The sequence below is a fragment of the Parasteatoda tepidariorum genome, chromosome 1, assembly GCF_043381705.1.
Source record: "Parasteatoda tepidariorum isolate YZ-2023 chromosome 1, CAS_Ptep_4.0, whole genome shotgun sequence".
In the NCBI taxonomy this organism is placed as follows: Eukaryota; Metazoa; Arthropoda; class Arachnida; order Araneae; family Theridiidae; genus Parasteatoda; species Parasteatoda tepidariorum.
In genome coordinates this window covers 83,203,897-83,223,980 of record NC_092204.1, presented here as the reverse complement: position 1 = coordinate 83,223,980, position 20,084 = coordinate 83,203,897, and the positions used below count along the sequence as shown (strand labels likewise).

The following is a 20,084-nucleotide window of genomic DNA, read 5'->3' as shown; positions in this document are numbered from 1 at the left end:
ATCCCCCAATCGCAACTAATTCAACAAAGATTATTCCAAAGATGTTTTATTTATTTTTCCCCTTAAGTAAATGACCCCCGCAAAAATGTTGAACCCTGTAAAAAAAAAATGTCTAGCACATAAAAAGCAGTTTTATCAAAATACAATTATAAATTCAAAAATAGATCTATCAAGGTGATATTTGTTGATATTCATTTCTACGTTGTTTCTACATCATTCTGATGATAAATTATAACTCAACGACTCTATTTTTATGTCTTTAAAGTTCGTGTAATTTTTTTTTCTTTTAAGAAACATTTAAGAGCCTTTGAAATAAAATATAAATTTGAAATTAGCACTCGAAATTCCGAGGATAATATTTTGACCTGGCCTGTGTAGGCTGTGTAGGGGTTAGGGAACTGCCCTTGTACCAGAAAGGTTCTGGGTTCGAATCCATGGCAAGGCATGGATGTTCTGTCCTTACTGTGGGAGCAACGTTGGCCCACCTAATATGGTGCCCCTGAAAGTGTGGCCAACAAATCTACCCTTAGATGCCCAGGTGGGTCATTCTAAAAGGTGGGCATTGGGAAAAAAATTATTTTGTTTCATTAAAAGATTTTTATGCCATTTCTAGGTGGCAATTAACGATACTTAAATGCACAATGTATATAAAAATCTTTTTCAAAATTCGCAAATAATCAGAATAATTCACTCAAATTTACTACACAGGGATTCTTTTTAGATCTTAGAAAATATTTTCTTTAACTTACGACTTTTGCAGATTCCACCTTTTAACCCAGAAAAAGAAGAAAAAAAACCTTTTATACGTGAAGGTTTTGATTGATCTAAGTCAACTAAACGAGTTAAAAATGACTACCTAGCTCTCTAACAGTGACATTTTCCATTCGCGAATGGTTTCAAAACCCATTTCATTCATTCACAAAAGTGATAAGAGTCAACAAATTCCACACTACACGTTAACCTCAAATCGAATACAATCATAACCGCTTTCAGTAGTAGGCAAATATTTACCGAATCAAAAGTTTACTGATTCCATTGACAAGTTTAAAATGAATCAAAATGCTTCCCCTTGACCTGTCTACAAAAATCAGGAAGAGTAACATGGTTTCTGGGTCTGCTTTGCCTTCGCGTTTGAATTAAATAATAAACAAAATAACAAAATGGCGCACACGCCCTACAGAACGAGATAAGTGTGCAATGAGGGTCAAGATATAGAATGAAATATAAGGCATTTTCCTACGCATGAAATCTGTTCTGATTACACTTGAAAAGGTGTTGACTGGGTATGCATTAAGCCAATGACAACATTCCATCGAATTGAAAAGATCTCGAAAGATGGAATAAAAGAATCATTGAGATGCAATCTAAATTTTGTTTCTAATGAAAACACATAAGATATCTTAGAATCTAAAGATAGCTATTTATGTACAAGTGAAGTGAAGTGACACTGAGACTGAACATCGGTTAATGTCACTGATGGAATCTTTTGACATTTCTTCTTTAGAATAACAGCTGCGCCCCTTTTGTGTTTATTTTTCGTTCGAATTTGAATATCGGATTATTATAGGGCGTGACGACATAACTGTTTCTTTCACTTAAAAAAAAAGTATCAAAAGGTGTATCAACTTGATTTAGGTAGGTCATTCTAAACGACGAAAAAATAAACATATTTAAAGATTTTTTTTCCCTTTCTGAAAAGACAATCTGATACCTGCAAACTACGTCACTCGTGGGTAAATCGTGGCATTTGTTTATGTCACAATTTAGCAGTTAATCAGGTTTGATTCACAGGCTTGATCTCACTTTCTGGTACCTAATTAAATCTGATCCGAAAATGGATTCAGTGTGATAATGAACCAAGTCTAGCGGTACCATTAACACGCCATGCTCAACTACGTGATTAAGCACAACCATGTTATTTCTCCTGTGTTCTTCTCGAATTGCAAGTAACCAATAATGAATCAATAAATATTCTAATATTAAATAAATAAATATACCGAAAATAAAAATGAAGGTCCCAGCTCAGTTTTCAATTTAATTATACTATACTTAGAATAGAAACTGTAAATACAGAATTTTGTTGAACTTGTAATTTTTTGAAATCATCTGCTTTTTTAAACCATTAAAGGTCATTAGTAGGAAATATATTTTTCTTCTTGTAACTTTTCTACCATTTTTTTATCGCAATACTTATATGTGTCATTATTATTAGTTTTATTGATTTTATTCATTATATGCATATTTACTATTATCATTTATTTTTATAAACTTATTTGAAAATTCTATTTTACTTCTTCATGGTAAACTGTTTAGTAATCTAATGTTGAAACAGTTTTGAGAATATCTGGCATACCATGCTAATAAGCAGAATTAATTTTTGATAATAATGATAATTCGTAATTTTACAATGATAATTCGTAATTTTACAAATTACGAATTATCATTATTTTCTTTAATAAAACTTAGAAATAAAATTTTAGAAATAAAACTTCGCTAATAACAAATATACTGATAGAATTTTTTTATAAAATATTTGTATTTGTATAATAAATAATTTAGTGAATGTTTCATTTATTAGTGCTCGCGGTTGCTACTATTCTAAAAACAAGCCATAAATGTATCGTCAAAGAAGAAGAAAATTAAATTTTATCTTATTAATTTATTAATTCACTATTTATTCATTTTTTGCAATTTATTGAGGGATTTCGCATAATAGCAAACAAAATCATCCATGTTGAAGTTCCCAGATTAATTATAAATCTATTAGTAGGTATTTCGCGAATCTTTTAAGTACAATTATGACAAAAGCTTTTTTCTTAGAATTCTAAATTATTTAATTTTGTTTTTACTTATTTATTTTTGTAGCATTTTGCATTGAGTTCTAAAATTTTATGGATTTTAAACTCATTCAAATAAAGCGAAACATTTTCCTTGCAGGAACTTTTTTAAGGAATTTTCCAATTGATTTCACGATATATTATTATACGAAACTATAACTATTATACGAAATAACGAAATATTATTGAAAAATTTCGTTTTAGGTATCAATCTGTTTTTTATTCCCAAAAACATCATGGTAATGCTAATTTTCGTTCAGAAAACGCTGAATTCGCGTTTTATCTAAGCATTTAATAGCTTAGATCTTAATAATCTTGTAACAATTTTAAACCAATCATCGGCCTATATAGTTTAAGTCCAAGTCCATGATTTATTTGCTCCTAAAACGCTTTAATTTTATTAACGAAATGAAAATTTCCTTTTCATAAAAATTTCCTGAGAAGTTATAAAAGTTAAAACTAAGTTAATATTAAAATATTTAAAAATTATTTAGTTTCAAAAAATAAAACTTTTTATTTTCAAACATTATTATTATTATTTATCTTATTCTATATTCTATAAGTTATCAATTAGACGTTAAAGTTTTTTAAAAATCTATCCCCCCACGAAAAATAATTGCTTTTGATATCTATTTGCCATCTTACATGTTTATAAAATGTCCCACGTTGAAATTTTATATTATTTTAATTAGAAACTAAAAATAATAAAACATGTAATTAAAACTGAACTTGTTATCTTCTTCAACTAAATTGCGAACCTTTTGGCAAACATTAAAATTCCAACAATAGAAATCGATCTGCAATAAAAATATCGTAAAGAATTTATCGGGCTTAAATATAAGAATTTTAAGTGGGCAGTCAGCTATTCCATCTGCATTTACGTCAAGAAACACTTCATTATTTGAGAGTATATAAATAGATATAAATTATGCCCTTGATATGGAATCAGGCGACCACCGAATCTTGTAACGTTGCCAAATATATTGAAAATTGTTCTTTGGGAGCGATATTGATTGTTTTAGTTGGCAATTAAAGAGTCAAAGTAGATATAAAAAGTGCCAATCTTTAGATTAAATTCTTGATTACTTCAAATAATTCTTTTGACCTTTTAGCTGTTCTAGAAAATGGATAAAATTAACGATGAAAAAAACAATAGAAAATATTCATATGATAGATATAAATGAATTCATCTTGAAAAATTAGAATATGAATGAATTTATTTTGGAAATAAGATTAATTTAAACTTATAAGAGTTTTCATGGTTAAGTTAGTATATTAGAGAATTTATCATTGTATTTATTATGCAGAAATACCAAATAAAAAAGAATCAATGGTCCTCGCTCGGAGAACTATTGTTTTGCTCACTTTTTCTTCTTCTTTTGCGTTCGATTACATACTTCTTTTTAAATAATTTTTCCAACATATTTAATTACGAAATTATTGTCTGCATAAAAATTTTTTAAAAGGTATGTTTTATAGTTTCATCATTGAGCATAAAACTAAATTTGTTCACACGAATTTTCATATCGCTGTCAAAAAACAATTTCATTTTCCGGAATAAAACACTTACTACTTCGTTTTAGTATCATGTTTTTCTTTATATATTTTAAAAATGTAATTTAAAAAGAAAAACGCCGAAAATAAAATACGGTACGCGTAAAACTGATTCAACTTTCTGCTGACTACAAGACAGCAGCAGACGATTATTTTGGTTGTTTTTTCGATTTGAAGCAGCTGCTTCTCGTTGTAGTTCACACTAGACTACGGGGATATCAAGAATATGAATAATATGGGGGTTGATACAGGAAGCTTTGAGGGGAAAAGGGGCTGAAGACAGGGGGCATAGTCAGAAGGTAAGGGGGGTAATCGTGGGAACTGGGTTTTCCAGAGCACAAGAACAGTGGTAAGCAACGACCAAAAAGCGCCACTATATCGTTTGTCACTGTTAGATTTTTTTTATTTTTTTATTTTTATTTATTGGATTTCTTGCGTGGGATTTGCTCTTACCCTCCGCGTGACGTGGGTAGATTTAAGGGGTGACCTTTTCTTTCTGGAAGTTTCGGATTCGATTTCACCTTCATGGTTACGTCTTTAATGGTAATTGGTACTGAATCATGAAATAAGAGGTTGGGCTCAAATTTTGTTTTTTTAGTAATTAGGTTAAGGAATTGTAACTGGAACCTTATGTACATGACATGCCGAAAATTAGCGGTAGGAATGCTTTAAATTTTGAACTTTGACATGAAATATGAATTTTGCCGGGGAATCGTTACCTCAAGGCATATTACCTAGCTATTTTACATTGTTTAAATGCTTTAAATAAATTTCTTTGCTTAGCAACTTTTACATTTTATAGTGCCATTTTTTCCACTTTTAGTGGCGAAATATTCCCATTTTCTGTTTATGCGATAGAGTACAGGGTGAATTAAAACCATCTTTGCAACTTTGACCGCAATAACTGATGAAATAAATAAGATAGCTAAATTATTCTGCTAATGCATGTTTCACTAGCAAATAATATATATTTCGGAGCATTTTTTATGTTATGTTAGGGTGTATAAAATATCCAAGCGATAAATTAATTGTACACAGTAACTGTCTAACTTATCTGAGAAAATATTTGCAAGTTTAACTGCGATTTTCTTTTTGCCAAACTGTGAGGAAAAAAAGACGGAGGTCCATAGCCCAAAATCACTTTAGAATCTCCGAGCTTACAAAATAGCATGTCATTTATGTATTATTTATTTCATTAATAAATTTTTGCTACGCTAGGAATCTGTGTTTAATTAATATCTGAACTATCACTAGTTAAACGTATACTAGTTAAACGTATCATTATCCAATTTGTGCCTAGTGTTCATTTAAAAAAAGGTCCTTTTTTTTAAAAAAGAAATTTAATAAATAAATGTTTGCTGAAGTGTTTCATTATCATACATTTATTTTGCAAAGACTAAATTTTTGTCTATTTACAAAAAATTAAATAATATAAATACTCATACATATTAGAATTTAAAGTCAAAGTTCTGTTTTTTTTCTTTTTAAGGAAAGCTAAAGTAGAATAGAAGGAAAACTTAGTGTAAGCATATCAGTGCATTTGTTAGGTTTTTCACGTATGTGTTTACGTACATGGGCCACTTTTTGTGACTAAACATTAATGGGTTAAGAGAATAAATAAACAGATAAAATAAATAAATAAAAACTTGGAGAGGAATAATTTACTTTTAATTGCAATTATTAATTCATTCATCAATAGCTAAACAGTCCTAGATGGACCCCAGCTTTCTCAAGACAATTATTAATTACATTAACTAACAATATATAATTGTAAAAGTCATTTTTTTTTCTTTTTGAATGCTGTCCTACCTTTTTCACCTTTGGTTACTTTTCCGCGAACGGTTCTACCCAGATTTATTTTTCGGTTACTGATTCTATAATAATAATACAACATTTATTAACTTAACCAAAATGTTTTTTTTTTAATGCTTTCACTTTTTTCTAATTTAAAGGCAAATGTAATGTAACTTTATAGTAAAAGGGTGATTCTCCAAAAACTTAACGATATCGTGTCCAAGTAAGAAATATTACAAGTTATTATTTTTTATACTTTTAAGATGCAATTTTTCTCATGTATTTCCTTGTTTAAAATTCTTACGCTAAAATTTTCATAATTAAAGAAGTATTAGTAAGCTATAAATAATTGAAGGTGTAAAATAATATTTTTTGAATCCGTTTATTTATTTATTCATCAGCTGAAAGCTTGTTCCAAGGTTTTAATGTCACTATCCTAGTCCAGGGAATCCTATTATTTCAGGATGAAACAGAGAATTTTCACTCTAGCTCCAGCAACACTGATTTTTTCCCCCTCACTTTTCTGTTGGATTGATTAAATGCCTTAAAGATCTGATTAATCTGATGTTCTTAACATAGCTTTGAAGAAAAACATTTTTTTTAAAAAAATACTCTATATGTCTAGCGTGGCACCATAAACGCATGTATTTTTGTCACTCTCCTAGCAGCACTATCTATAATATTATACGTTAAGTATTTATTTAAATTCATTTTGTTAGGTTGTCTGAAATAATAATTCAAATAGTGTTGTTGAATAATTAGTTATGTGTTTAGTATTTATTTAGATTTATTTTTGATCCTTTTCTAGAATGACTAAAGAAATTTTAAGCATAAGCGTTGCTATGATGCCGCATATTGTCATACCAATCAATGGTGATGTATCCTGCCTTTTTCTAGCCATTTCATTACTACAGTTAGGATCCAGAGGTACGTGAGGAAGTAGTAAAACACGTAATGGAACATTGGGATGAGCTTTCTATCTAATCTCACAACAGAGATGAAAATAATTTTAATACTTCTGCTGATACTGAGAAGTCCTGAACTCATACTTAGGATGTGTGATTGATTTAATGGCTGCCGGACAAATTTTATATTATTAATCTTTAATACAAAAGGAACTCTGACAACTCTTGAAAATAGTTAAAATTGAAACCTCAGTACTTTTGCGTAGACGGAGAAAAAATTTAGTTAATATATTGTTTAAAACTAATTAAGGTGTTAAAATTGGAGAAGGGATTGAAGAATTAGAATATTTAAATGCAGTTGTTCTGTGCATTCTTGGTTACCATTAAATTTTAAATGTTGCTCAAGGTAATTTTGAGAGGTGCCCAAGTGGGTCACCATAGGCTACTAGCAGATATTATAATGTATAATAATGGGATGATTCTAATAAAAGAGCTTTCATAAGCGTGCATTTTCCTTTAGAGTTTAGTAGCAATCCTTTGATAATTAAATTTAAAAAACTTATTTTTCTGGTACGCAAAAGTGTCACTCTCCTTGGTGAGTTCCCTTTATTTTTCTCTTTTAGTTTTTTTTAAAGCAGTTTTAGTTTGTAAGAATTTGTGATTTGAAAATTTTACATTTTTGGAGAATCACCCAAATACATTTATTTCATCGTACTATATCTGGAAGTCTTTGAAAATTTAGTGTTAATTTCCTCATCCTACCTCATCTGTACCTCATCATAAAACTATTTATTGTTTATTCATTAAAACTTTATTGAAGAAGAAAAAAATTTTGTATGACGCATTTTTTCTTATCTCTTTATTGACCATCAATTTCGCATTTTTGTCAGTCTATAACACGAAATGATAAAAACGCGTTGAAAGATGCTAGTTTTCTGTCATCTTTTGCAACCAATGTAAATTCCTATCTGATATTTCAGATAATATTTACTTTCAGTTTCATCCGTGAAATCTGAGTATTTTATTTGTCTATTAAGCCAATGAAGATAAGTTTTAAGGACATATAAAGTGAAATTTGTTTATAGAATAAATAGTTTTTAAATGCTGATATTGCGGTCGCTGCTGAAATCAAAATATTTATTCAACTTACGACGAACTTTGTTTATTTTGCCGTATTTCCCACTCAGTGTTTACAAAAAGCGATTAGTGATATATTCCGCGATACATTAATTTATAATAAAAATATTATATTTTTTTTATATCGATTGTATACATTCTGATTTTCTTTTTCTTGCATTAAAAATGTTAAAACAATAGTACTCGATAAAAAGTACATAATAGTTTAGTAAGTTCAATACCTAGAGAAAGAAGTATTAACAAGCGAAAGAGGACAGTACAAAAAAATCCTAACCCTGATTAAGAACAAATACGTAAAGCAGTGTATTAGTAACTCTGTTTTATCTATTAAAAACCTAATTAACACTAAAAAAAAAAATAAAGGGATAAAACAATGCGCTATTGTAAAATAGTAACTGAAATGAAGCATTTTTTTAATTAAAATTACTCATATTTTAAAATAACTAATATTTTAAATGTAAAAATTTAGTGCTTGAAAATCCTGGGCTTTAGGTTTTAAATAATATCTACTTTAATTTTAAAAAATGCTAACTTCTGTCTTAGTTTAATTTTATTTATTTATTTTGGAAATAGTGGAATTTTTCTTAAAGAAACTTCATGCTTAGTACAAGCAGATCGATCTAAACATAACTCCATAGAAGTAATTTGAGATTTTCACCTAAAACATCATGTTCAGATCAGATTAACTGTTTAATTAAAAATAAAATGTTTTTTCCTTTTCTCTTAAGTACCTTTTTTTAAAGTTTTTTATCAGGTATTTGGTCATATGCATCAATTAAAAAGAAGAAATTAAAGAAAATATTGGAAAACAAAGATAATTATTAAAATTATTACTTACAATACATAAAAGAAACCAATTTTAATCACATTTTTTTTAATGTATGCATTTCAAATTTCAATTATAGTTTAAAATATTAGTATTTAATTTCAAAGAAAGCCTTTTGTTCTTTCCTTTATTGTTTTTACCAAGTACCTACTGATTTTATCCGTACTTTTTTTTCCGAATACTGTTTCATTTTACTTTCTTTTTGAATTCTTCTTTCAAGCAGTACTACTTTTTCAGGTAATATTTTTCAAACACTTTTTCCAGGGATATTTTACATGGTGTTTTTTTCCCCCTCTTATGCCTTTTGAAATAATTCGAAAACTTCTGAAAGATTCGCAACGTTATTTAAAAAGTTAACATTCTACTATGCTCTAATATTCTTTATGCCACCTACATTTTTTTCCTCCTTTACTGTTCTTCCCGTGTAATGATTTTATCCGTACTGTTAATTTCGAATACTTTTTCATTCTACTTTCTTTTTCAATTCTCATTTCAAGTAGTACTTCGCTTTCAAGTACTGTTTTTCCGAACAAATTTTTTATTGTTTTTAATTGTTTTTTTTTTCTCTCTTNCCACCAAATTTTCCGGGCCCCTTACAAGATATTTTGAAATTAAATTACTGAAAAGTAGTCCTAACAATGAAAAAGAATCTATTGAACTGCATGATTCAAGACTAACATTCTAAGAAATTTTGAAAGCAGACAATTGAAGATTATTTTTCTAAGATAAAGTTTACGCATCTATAAATGAAAGCAAAATATAAAACAACAAAGCAATGTTATGAATATAGTTTGGTGGCCACAAACAATTGAAATCAGTGATTTTTGCTAAAAGTCACCGATTTTTATTTAATACTGTTTGTTGTAACAGTTTTTCATTTAATACTTAAACCAACACAAAGCTAGCCCACCTTTCGTTAGACTTTTTAATACTTTTTGAGGCCCCTCAAAAATTGTGGGCCCTTGGCTCATGCCTATTGGGCCTAGGCGATAATCAGGACCTGACTTCCATTTAACTTACGTTAATCGCTACGCTTATAGTGGTAGTTCATATATACTGAACTCTACCCTAGCAACAATTTCACCTTGGCTCCAGTTGAGCTCAAAATTGGCTAAATATGGGTTATAAGAACATCCACATGTCTAGATTTTTTCAATATTGATCCTAGAACGGCTTTCAATATTGGAACAAGATTCATTTCTATCTAGGACCAAGATTAAAAAATATAGACACCCCAATATTGTAGATCTATGAGGGGCCTAGATAGAAATGAATAGTGATCCATTGTTAAAAGTCATTCTAGAACTAATCTAAAAAAATCTAGACCATCCAATATTTACCTAACATTAAAATTCTGTAAGGGAGCTAGATAGAAATTAATTGTGGTCCCCTATTGAAAGTCTTTCAAGACCAATATTAATTAATTATAGGGTCATTTCATCAATTTGTTTTTTCATTTCTTTAACTTAAGTTTTGCAGGAGTTGAAGTTTCAAATGACGACATTTCTTTACTTGGTGTCAAAAAATGTGTCTTGATTTCGCACTTCGCTTATAAACTAGAATGGACAAGTTTTTTAGCAGTACATCTCTATTCTTACCACCTCCTTCTAAGTTGAAGTAGAAAAAACTTAGGTATTTTTTTTTATCTCAGATGTGAAATCGGAATGAAATATATTGATATTTTTTTCCTTGCAGAAATTAATCTTCAGAAAACATTGGATTCTTTACAAATTTTTGATACGAAAATCGGTGATCTCTGCTTAAAATCAAAGCGTAGTCAATCGAAAATCACTAATTTCTCCCATAGAATGTAAAATTAGTTAAATATTTTTCTTTTTAATATTTACTTTCTATTTAAACAGTTAATAATTTATTAACAAACTGTTTATATCTAGCGTATTTTTATCATTCTTAAAAAAATAATTTCTCGAAGAAATTGGATATAGTGAACCATTGTTTATAGCGGACTTACTGCTGAACAGTTCAATATGACAGGCTTCGACTGTAGTAACAAAAAAATCTTTTTTATTGTGTTTGGAAGCGAAAAATATCTACTTAGTTGCAGTTACTTACTTTCGATTTTTATTTAGATTATATCTCTAAAATCTGGAAATAAAAAAAAAAAAATTATTTGTTCACTAAAAACAGGTTATTTTTAATTTTTATCATTAATACGTCACTTAAATATTTTAATATTCAAAAAAAGACTTTTTACAATATTCATTTAAATAAATTTAACTTATACTTAAATGGTTTTTAGAAAAAACGAAGTAATTTGCATTATTGCATTTTTAAGCTATGCATTATTAATGCTTTTTTTAAGCTAATAATAAAATCAAATTTAAAATTTCGTTTTTTATGTTGCGATATTTTTTTTTCAAATGTCTTAACGGTCTTGACTAATATAATCAGTATTCTTCCCCTTGAGTCATTGGTTCTTCAGATCCTAAGTAACAAGTAACACACAAAGTATCCATGCATCCAATTAATTTCTAAATGACATAAACTAACTATCTCAATATCTGTCAGATATCATTAAAATATCGACCAGATATCTTAATGATTACTAACATATTTAATGCAGTCACGAGTTGTACATTATGCTTTTTTTTTCCCTGTCAAATTAGTTAATTTTTTTTTTTACGAACAAGAAATAAAAAGATATGAAAATACTATCTTTTGGAATTATTTATTCATTTATTTTCTAAAGTAAAAATAATGTATTCCTTTCTAAACTTTAATACGAACCTTACTGCTATTCTCGTGGCCAAGACATAATATTGTTAGTAGAGAGTATATATGCAATATGTGTGCCCCAAATTCGTGGCAAATGTTTATCCTCGACTAGTTAAATTTCATAGATCAATTTTTAAGTGAATAAAAAATTTAAGAAATATGTTTAATAGGTGCATTTCATAAAAAGGAATATACACGATCCATTATTTTAAAATAGAAAACTTTACAAAAAAAAAGTATTTCTTTTCAGAGAAAAATATTTAAGCAGGAAAACAGATTCTTTTATTTTAACTTTAAATGTTTGATACTGTTAATGGAAAATATCAGAAAGCTTTCAAGATTTCAAGGAGAGAACGATTCTCTCCAGAAACGAGCACCCCACTTTTTACTTTTTTCGAAGCAGTTCTGTCATACATTTTAATAGTAGGAAAATGGTTCAACAGATGACGCCGTAAGAACATGACTTACGGCGTCAGAAACTTACATGTAATTCTTTTTCCTTCTGTTTATATTTATTTAGTTGAGCGTGATAAAACAAGAAGATTTCTAAAAACGTAAGAAACAAAAATTTATAGGCATCTATCTGGAAAAAAAAAAACTTTAGTTATCGTTTGATTTATTTTAAAATTTTCAGATTTCTTTTTAATAATAATAAATAAAAATTATGAAATAGCAATTCTATAGAAAAATGGCGCCATCTCCTGAGAGTTTTCAGAACTGGTTTGAATGCAGAGAAATGAGTATAATTAATCATCATACCTAGTTGTCAGGAATAAAATAATTATGTTAACATTTTCGTTTATTTACATTTAGCATAAAAACTTAGGTTTTTGTATTAAAATTATATCAGAAATTTTATAAACATTAATATCGATGAGAAAATTAAAAAAAATTGTTGCATTCAATCAGGGTGGCCTAGCATCCGTAAAAAGTTGAGATGGTGGTGACATCTATATAACGTAACATGATATCAAAGATTTTTATAATAATTACTTGCATTTTTTTTTATATCCTTTATAAACATATTTAATTTAAATTAAGAATTAAAATGCCTCTCTTTATTAAGAAATAGAAAATGATACCAATGTCATTTTCGTTCTTCACCTTAGAAATCTCGTTCTTCACCTTTCAATAGAAAAATGTGCAGAGATCGCGATAGAATAAAAAAAATTGCATTCAATGATTGTTTGTTCGAAAGTTATTGCAATTTTAAGCGCTTTTTTACGAATCTTTTATTTATTTATTTTTCCTTTTTTAGAAAGAGAGCTTGCAAAATTTTTATTTTATGAACTTGCTCAAGACTTGATGTCAAAAGTTTCCAAAAAATATGAATAAATAAAAAATTCGGGAAAGATAGATGAGATGCTACTAGATATAAATCTTTATATTTATATGGAAATTTTTAAAAGTACGAAAACTGACAAATGATAAAAACTGTTTCCAATGCGAACTGTTATATAATATGACCAACCAAACAATAACAACCAAATTTACTTCTCATTTATTGTGTCAACCTTCAGCTTATTTATTTATTTGTTGCTTTACAATTTTGTTATTTTACAATTGATTATTTTTCAAATCCAGGTAATCATTCACTTCGATGAGTTGAACATATTAAAATATGCTTACATAAAATTATAATAAATACATATTTTATAAACAAAATTATCTTTTTTTTTTATCGACGCCTAAGAAGAAAAAATATGCTGAATGAGAAGCAGCTACATAACGGAGCTACATAATTAATTTTATTTTTTAATAACAAAATTTGAAATAATAAACTCTCTCAAAATTTTATATGCTAAATTTTCAATTTATTTATTATTTTTCTCTTTCAAATTATTGATGAAAAGAGCACTTACAGAAGAGCATAACACTTATTTTGAAGGGTCATACAAAAATTATTACAAAAGAGCCCAACACTTATTTTGAAGCGTCATATCTTACCAGAATGTAAGAAATTAAACACAGCATTTAATACGTTTCCAGTATGTTTCCCCCCCCCCCTTAATTTAAATAAAAATGTTGTTAATTCATCTTGTTTTCTATTTTTATTTATCTATTAAATGTAAATTTGGAAATCATTTGTTCTGTGATATTACAGAGCAACTACGAGTGTTGTTTTTAAGGTAAGGGTCGTTTGAAAATAAAAACCAAACGAAAGAAAATTTTCATGAAGCAAATTTATTTTTTTGATTCTACATATGTTTTTTTCTTCTTTTTTTTTCAAAATAGTTACCAAGTTAAACATTTATCATACCTCACAACTAGATTTAGAATAGCCTTTCCACAGTAACTTGCCGTCTGCTCCCATAACCAAGAGAACACTACCGTTTTTACGTCTTCGTCATCGTTGTATTGGTTGTCACCAAAATGATGTTTGAAACATCGGAAAAGATGAAAATCACTTAGCGCAAGGTCTGGACTTTATTAAAGGGTGGTTCAAAACTTCCCAGCCAAAAGAGTCCAATAATGCCCGGGACTGAGCTGTGGAGAGAGTCAATGTCATAGAGTAGCGAAATTCCCAGTCAGCATAGCAAGGAATTTCGCTACTTCACAAATCTGCCAGTGAGTGTATGCAGCAGACTTTTTTTTGTGGACTAAAAAAGCATCACAGACAGTATCTCGTGCGTTGCGGACGATTTATTAAATTGGAGCATTTTAAAGACGCAAAACTGACCATACAGTTTACCTACACAGCTGCAACTGAACACAATTGTTCCCAAAGAATTTCGGGATACGGCACAAGCACTTGTAGCGACGCACGCATCTCCCAATAGTGTACACAACAAAACAGACCTCGTAGTTCAAATCTTAGTTTTCTAATTTCACCACATGTAACTAGAGTGTCCAAAACTAGCCCAAAGAATTCGTGTTACAATTTTTTGAATATTTTTTTTTAATTTGAATAGTTGGAAATTATTTGTTCTGTGATATTACAGATCAAATAACTCAAATACAATCTTTGTTTTTTAATTTCAACACACATACATACAAACTGAGTATTTTTCCTAAAGTGCTTGTTGTTTTTATAGGTTAAATTACTTATTTATTATTCGCGTAGATAAAGAGTGTCGTTCTTTGGCAACAGAGAGCAAACTTGCAATCAAAACTAAGATATGTAAGAAGTTCATCAGCTCCAGTGTCTAGTAAAGTTGGTCTACTAAATGTTTCTTGGTTTAGCTCCACTATGTTTAGAATAGAAAATTTGTGTTTAACGAACTCTTTGTGTGAATTATTCATTTCTTCAAACAAAATAACTAATTTATGAGAAAAACCAATTATCCGGAAAAATTTTCTAAAGAGATTTTTTTATGGGACGACTGGGTTGAAATACTTACTTATTAATTTGAATAATCAACAAACTATAAGTGAGTAATGCACCGAGTAAAGATAGAATAAAGGTTTTTCTAAAAACCACAATATTGCAAGCTGATAATTCCATAACTTCTCTAGATAAAGCAATTTCTAAATATTTGTCGCTTTCTTGACAGTTTAGGATAAACTCTTCTAGTATTTTTTGGAAATGATGTCTGATACTTTGAACACTTTTAGGAATCTTCGCAGCAGTGAGAATAATAGCGACAGTTGATACCACACTAGTTAAAATAATCGTGATCGATTCACCCAATGTAGCTGAAGAATATTGTTCTTTAGCAATGGAGAACAAACTTGCAATCAAAACAAACATGTGCAAAAAATTCATCAGAACCAATATAAATATCGGTGTAGAAAATGTATCCTGGTGTAGCTCTATTATGTTTAAAACAGAGAAATAGTGTTTAACCAATTCTTTATGTGAATTATTTACTTCTTCAAGAGAAATGTCAGTTAATTTACGAGATAAGCAAATCAAGAACTTGTTCAGGCGGTGACACAATGTGCAATAAATACACGTAACTAAGCCTGGAAAAACAGTCTGCAAAGAAGTATATAAACTCACATTTACGAACATTAGAAATTTTCCATAGGGGTGTAGACAATCCAAACTATAGCCGTAAGTCCAGAAAACATCATCTTTAGATAGTTGAACGCAAATAAACGCAAAAAGTGTCGGCATAGCAGAATAAGTAATCAAAGCTGCAATAACAATTATTTTTTCAAAATGGCTGCCACTACACTCAGAGTCGTTTATTTCAAATTCTTGAATTGTTGAAATTAGAATAATAAGGCGACTCTTATTAACCCAGATAGAGTACCACACTGATATAGATAGGATATTGAAGGAGACGCAAGCTAAGAAGACTTTAATATTCCTTGGATTATGGTACAAGTCTGTCATTAGCAAAGATAGACTCAGAATAAAAGAGACGTGGATTATAGAGGGAAACATGAATTTAAAAATAAACCTTTGGGTAACATTAGAATCTTTAAATACGGAGATTCCTGTAGCATTTAAATAAGTCCAAATAAACGTTTTTTCACTACCGCGATTAAGTGAGAGCTTATTCATTTTATATCTTATTTACACTGATATTTGCAATATTTATATGATTATTTTCCGCTCGAGTTTCTTTTTTTGCGATATTTTGTTGGTAAAATCACCATGCAATTTGATTTGAAAAATGTATTTCCCTTATGCTCTTACGAGGATACATTGGAAATAAATGTGTAGAATACAACTATGAAATTGCTGATTTCCGATAAAAAGCTATTGTAACGTTGCATTCTTTTTAGATAGCTTTGTTATTTCTTTCAATAACTTTCTGTCATCCCTAAAAAGAGAACGTTTTGTGTTAGAATTCAGATAAAAGCACCAAAATATGTATAACATTGATGATATTTTATTTCCGTCATTATTTGATATCGTGAATAAAAGTAACACGTACCTAAGCTTTAATTATTTTTGGAATCTGGAAGTAAAACGTATCGATTTCCATTAAGTTTATTTTAATGTAGAAACAGGGTTTCTATCTTATTAAGCTTAGAAGCTTTTATTCTTCTTCTCAGCCTATAATTAGCAGCCTTTACTAGCTTTTATTTTTCTTCTCAGCCTATAATTACTTCAATAGAGGACATTTGGGCAAACCTTCCGTCAGAGGAATGTTTATGACGGAGAGTAACGCTTAATATGATTTTAGAAAATAACCTTCATTAAATTTTAACATGTAAACTAATAAGATACATATTTATTCTATTTTGTAACAGAAACATAAGATATCATCCGAAAGGGGTCTATAGGGGCCCAAACATAATTATAGTTTGCCAATATGCCAGAAGCTAATATAGTTTTTAAGACCCCGTAACTATTATTTATTTATCAGAAGTTATAGATGGTTTGTTTATAGTTTAACAAAATCATTTCGTGTTATACAAGCAAAAATGCAAGTGCCTATCATTTTATACCATATAGGTTCCCAAACTTTTTTAGATCGTCGTCCATTTTCAAAAAACTTTCAATGAGACTTTCAATACAGAAGTTTTTAAAGGAAAGTTTATTAAACAACTTATAGAAACTTTTTTTTAAAAATACTTTAACATTGTTGTTATGATTTACTTTTAATCAAAACGTTATTTCTTTGACAATCCTTGATGAGTGAATTTATGTTTCAACTTTTATTCAGCCAATTTTTATAGCTTTACATGTTAAATTAAAAAAGAAATGCATATAGGTTAAATGTTTTCCACGCTTGCGCAGTATCAAAGAACTACTTTAATGAATTTTCTTTTACGAACTATAAAATGATAATTTTGTTTTTAGTTAAAAATTGCTAAAAAAATTTTGCTTGATTTTATTGAATCCTTTTAACTGTAAAGCAGAAAAAAAAATGTTAAGCCGAATTAGTGTTTTATAAAGATGACCATATCTACATAAATGCTTAAGCTAGACTTACTAAATTTTATGCAAGTTTTTCATATAATAACTAAAGAAATCGATACGATAACTAAAGAAATCAAAGAAAGAAAATTTGCATTGCAAAGAAAATTTTCATTTTAAGTACTCACTTTAATTTCGACTTTTTACATTGCTTACTACTTTTTATTGTTTAAGCTTGAAAATTGTTCGGATACACATTAAATTTTTGTTCATCAGTTTTAATATCAAAATCTTAAGACTTTGTTTTATTAGCAAATATTTGTAATTATAAATAATAAAAAAATATTGAATTAACATTTTCCTTTATATTTATAGTCAAAGAACAAGGAAAATGTCTCTCTAGCTTCACAGCTGACAAACTAAAAAAAAGTAAATATGAATAAACTTTTACTACAGAAACTTTACAGTTGTTAACAGGAGTGTCGCAGGTGTCCAATTTTTGAGGGGGACTAAATCAAATTAATACACGTCCAGCAGTGGACTAATCGTTAAGACATGGTTCCCAGCAGATCACCGAAGTCAAGCATCACTGGCTGCGGTCAGTGTGCGGGTGGGTGACCACTTGGATCAGTCTGCAAAGAGACAGAGGGTGTGCGGTATTAGTCCTCGTTAAACTGTTTTACCGTCAAGTTCTCGACATCACGTACACGTCGTCGGGCTACCGAAGAAGAGGTGCTCTACAGAGGATCAAAATTGTGATGGCATGTCTTCGGATCATCTTCAGGAATGTTTCCCAGGTCGTTGCCAATAACCCATTGTACAGCTCTAGTACGACGTAAATGAACTACAACAAAATAAGACACAGTCGTAATAGTTCTTTAACTTTCTCACATATAAAAAAAAAATTCTTATATTTGATAAATATTTTAAATATATAAAAATTTCAAATATCTGCAGAAAGGTTAATTTTTTTAAATTTGTTTTTAAATTGATGGTAGATCATGAAAATTCTGTTTATTGGTGTGAAATAATGAGGAATTTAGAAATTGAGGGACCACCAGCCAACACGCCTGCCGCCGCAGATAACTATCAGTTTATATTAATCCAATAGTGAGTAACAATATCCAGCATGAAATTTCCCCACTATTTCTAACAGAATTAACACGATTAAAAAACGAAAAATCTGACAAAAAAATTCTTTTCATTTAATGATTGGAAATAAATATTAAAATAAATTTTGTATGACATTTGTGATTTTTCAATAACTATTAATATGTAATTGTATAGTTATAACTATTGATAAAGAATTATTAATAACTTAGCAGCTTAATTTTTCGTGATATTATTATTTATTTATTATTATAAAAAATATTTCTAACCCTTTATACCTTTGTGATTCAGCATAAAAGTTTTGATGCGTCCCACGGGATGCGTAAATTGTGTCCCCTGAGACGTTTAAAAAATATACCTCCTATAAGACGCTTATGAAAAAAAAAGAAGTTATGCATCCCCTAGGTAGGACACTTAAAAGTTATGACGTATCCCATGGAACGCACAATTTTCATCCCTCGGGACGCTTATTAAAAAATTATTACGTGTCCCGTAGGACGCATATTATGCATCCTCCGTGATGCTTGAAAAGTGATATAATGGACATTAAATTTTATTTTCAAAAATCTAGCAAATAAAAAAAAATTTTATTTAAGTTAAAAGGAACACAATTTCTTTTTAAACAGAAACAGAAGATAAAATGAAAACAATTCTGAGCATCACATTTCTCAGCGTTTGATAAATTTTAAAACATCGTTTGAGGTGTTAATTGAGGTGCTTAGAATTTTGTAATTTTAAAGATTTTGTATACAATGCCGAAAATTACATGAGTGGCAGAGAACTCATTTCTCAAATTGCCAAGGCATTGCATACAAATGCCTAATGGCGATCCGGCAAAGAATGAAGTATTTAAATATTATGAGAGAGAAGTATATACTATGAATTTCTTACTTTTTCCAATTAGTATTGGTTGAAAGTAGTTTCATGGTAGAACAAGTATAAATTCATAAGTAATTTTATTTATTTTTTAAATACAAAATGCGTAAATGTTTGGCATCGTACATTTGTTATTAATAATACCCAGCTTAATCATAGTTTGTTAATAATAATAATTACAAGAAGTGTTGCTTCTCCTGATCGGATAATGAGCTAGTGAAAGCATAATTTGTGTTTATAAAAAAATTTACTAATTGAGTGAAGTAAATATCAATACTTTTCTTTGTCCAATATTTTATAAACTACTCAACCAAAAAAAAATTCGCGATCGCAACGCTCGAGTACGCCGTCTAGCGGGAGCCTGTAAATATCGGACATTAATTTATCACGTTTTCATTTAGTTCCATCAAAGTCATTGACTGAATCAGACGCCATTTTTTAGCAGCAAATAGGAAACAAAATTTCCCTAAGGAATAGGCCGAAGAACTTGAAAAAAATCTCCAGAATATTAGTAAATCTTTCAGGAACAGGTCTGATTCCATCAAAGAAGA

The 20,084-nt window shown here is 29.0% G+C and overlaps 1 long non-coding RNA gene across 1 annotated transcript in view; it reads left to right on the top strand.

The window, feature by feature from the left end:
* LOC139425985 (uncharacterized) overlaps window positions 1-7,592 on the top strand; it is a 49,096-nt gene extending 41,504 nt beyond the window's left edge. The window contains exon 2 of the long non-coding RNA XR_011637198.1: window positions 6,994-7,592. This is a non-coding gene — a long non-coding RNA (uncharacterized lncRNA). The remainder of the gene's footprint in view (window positions 1-6,993) is intronic.
* Window positions 7,593-20,084: the final 12,492 nt, after the last annotated feature.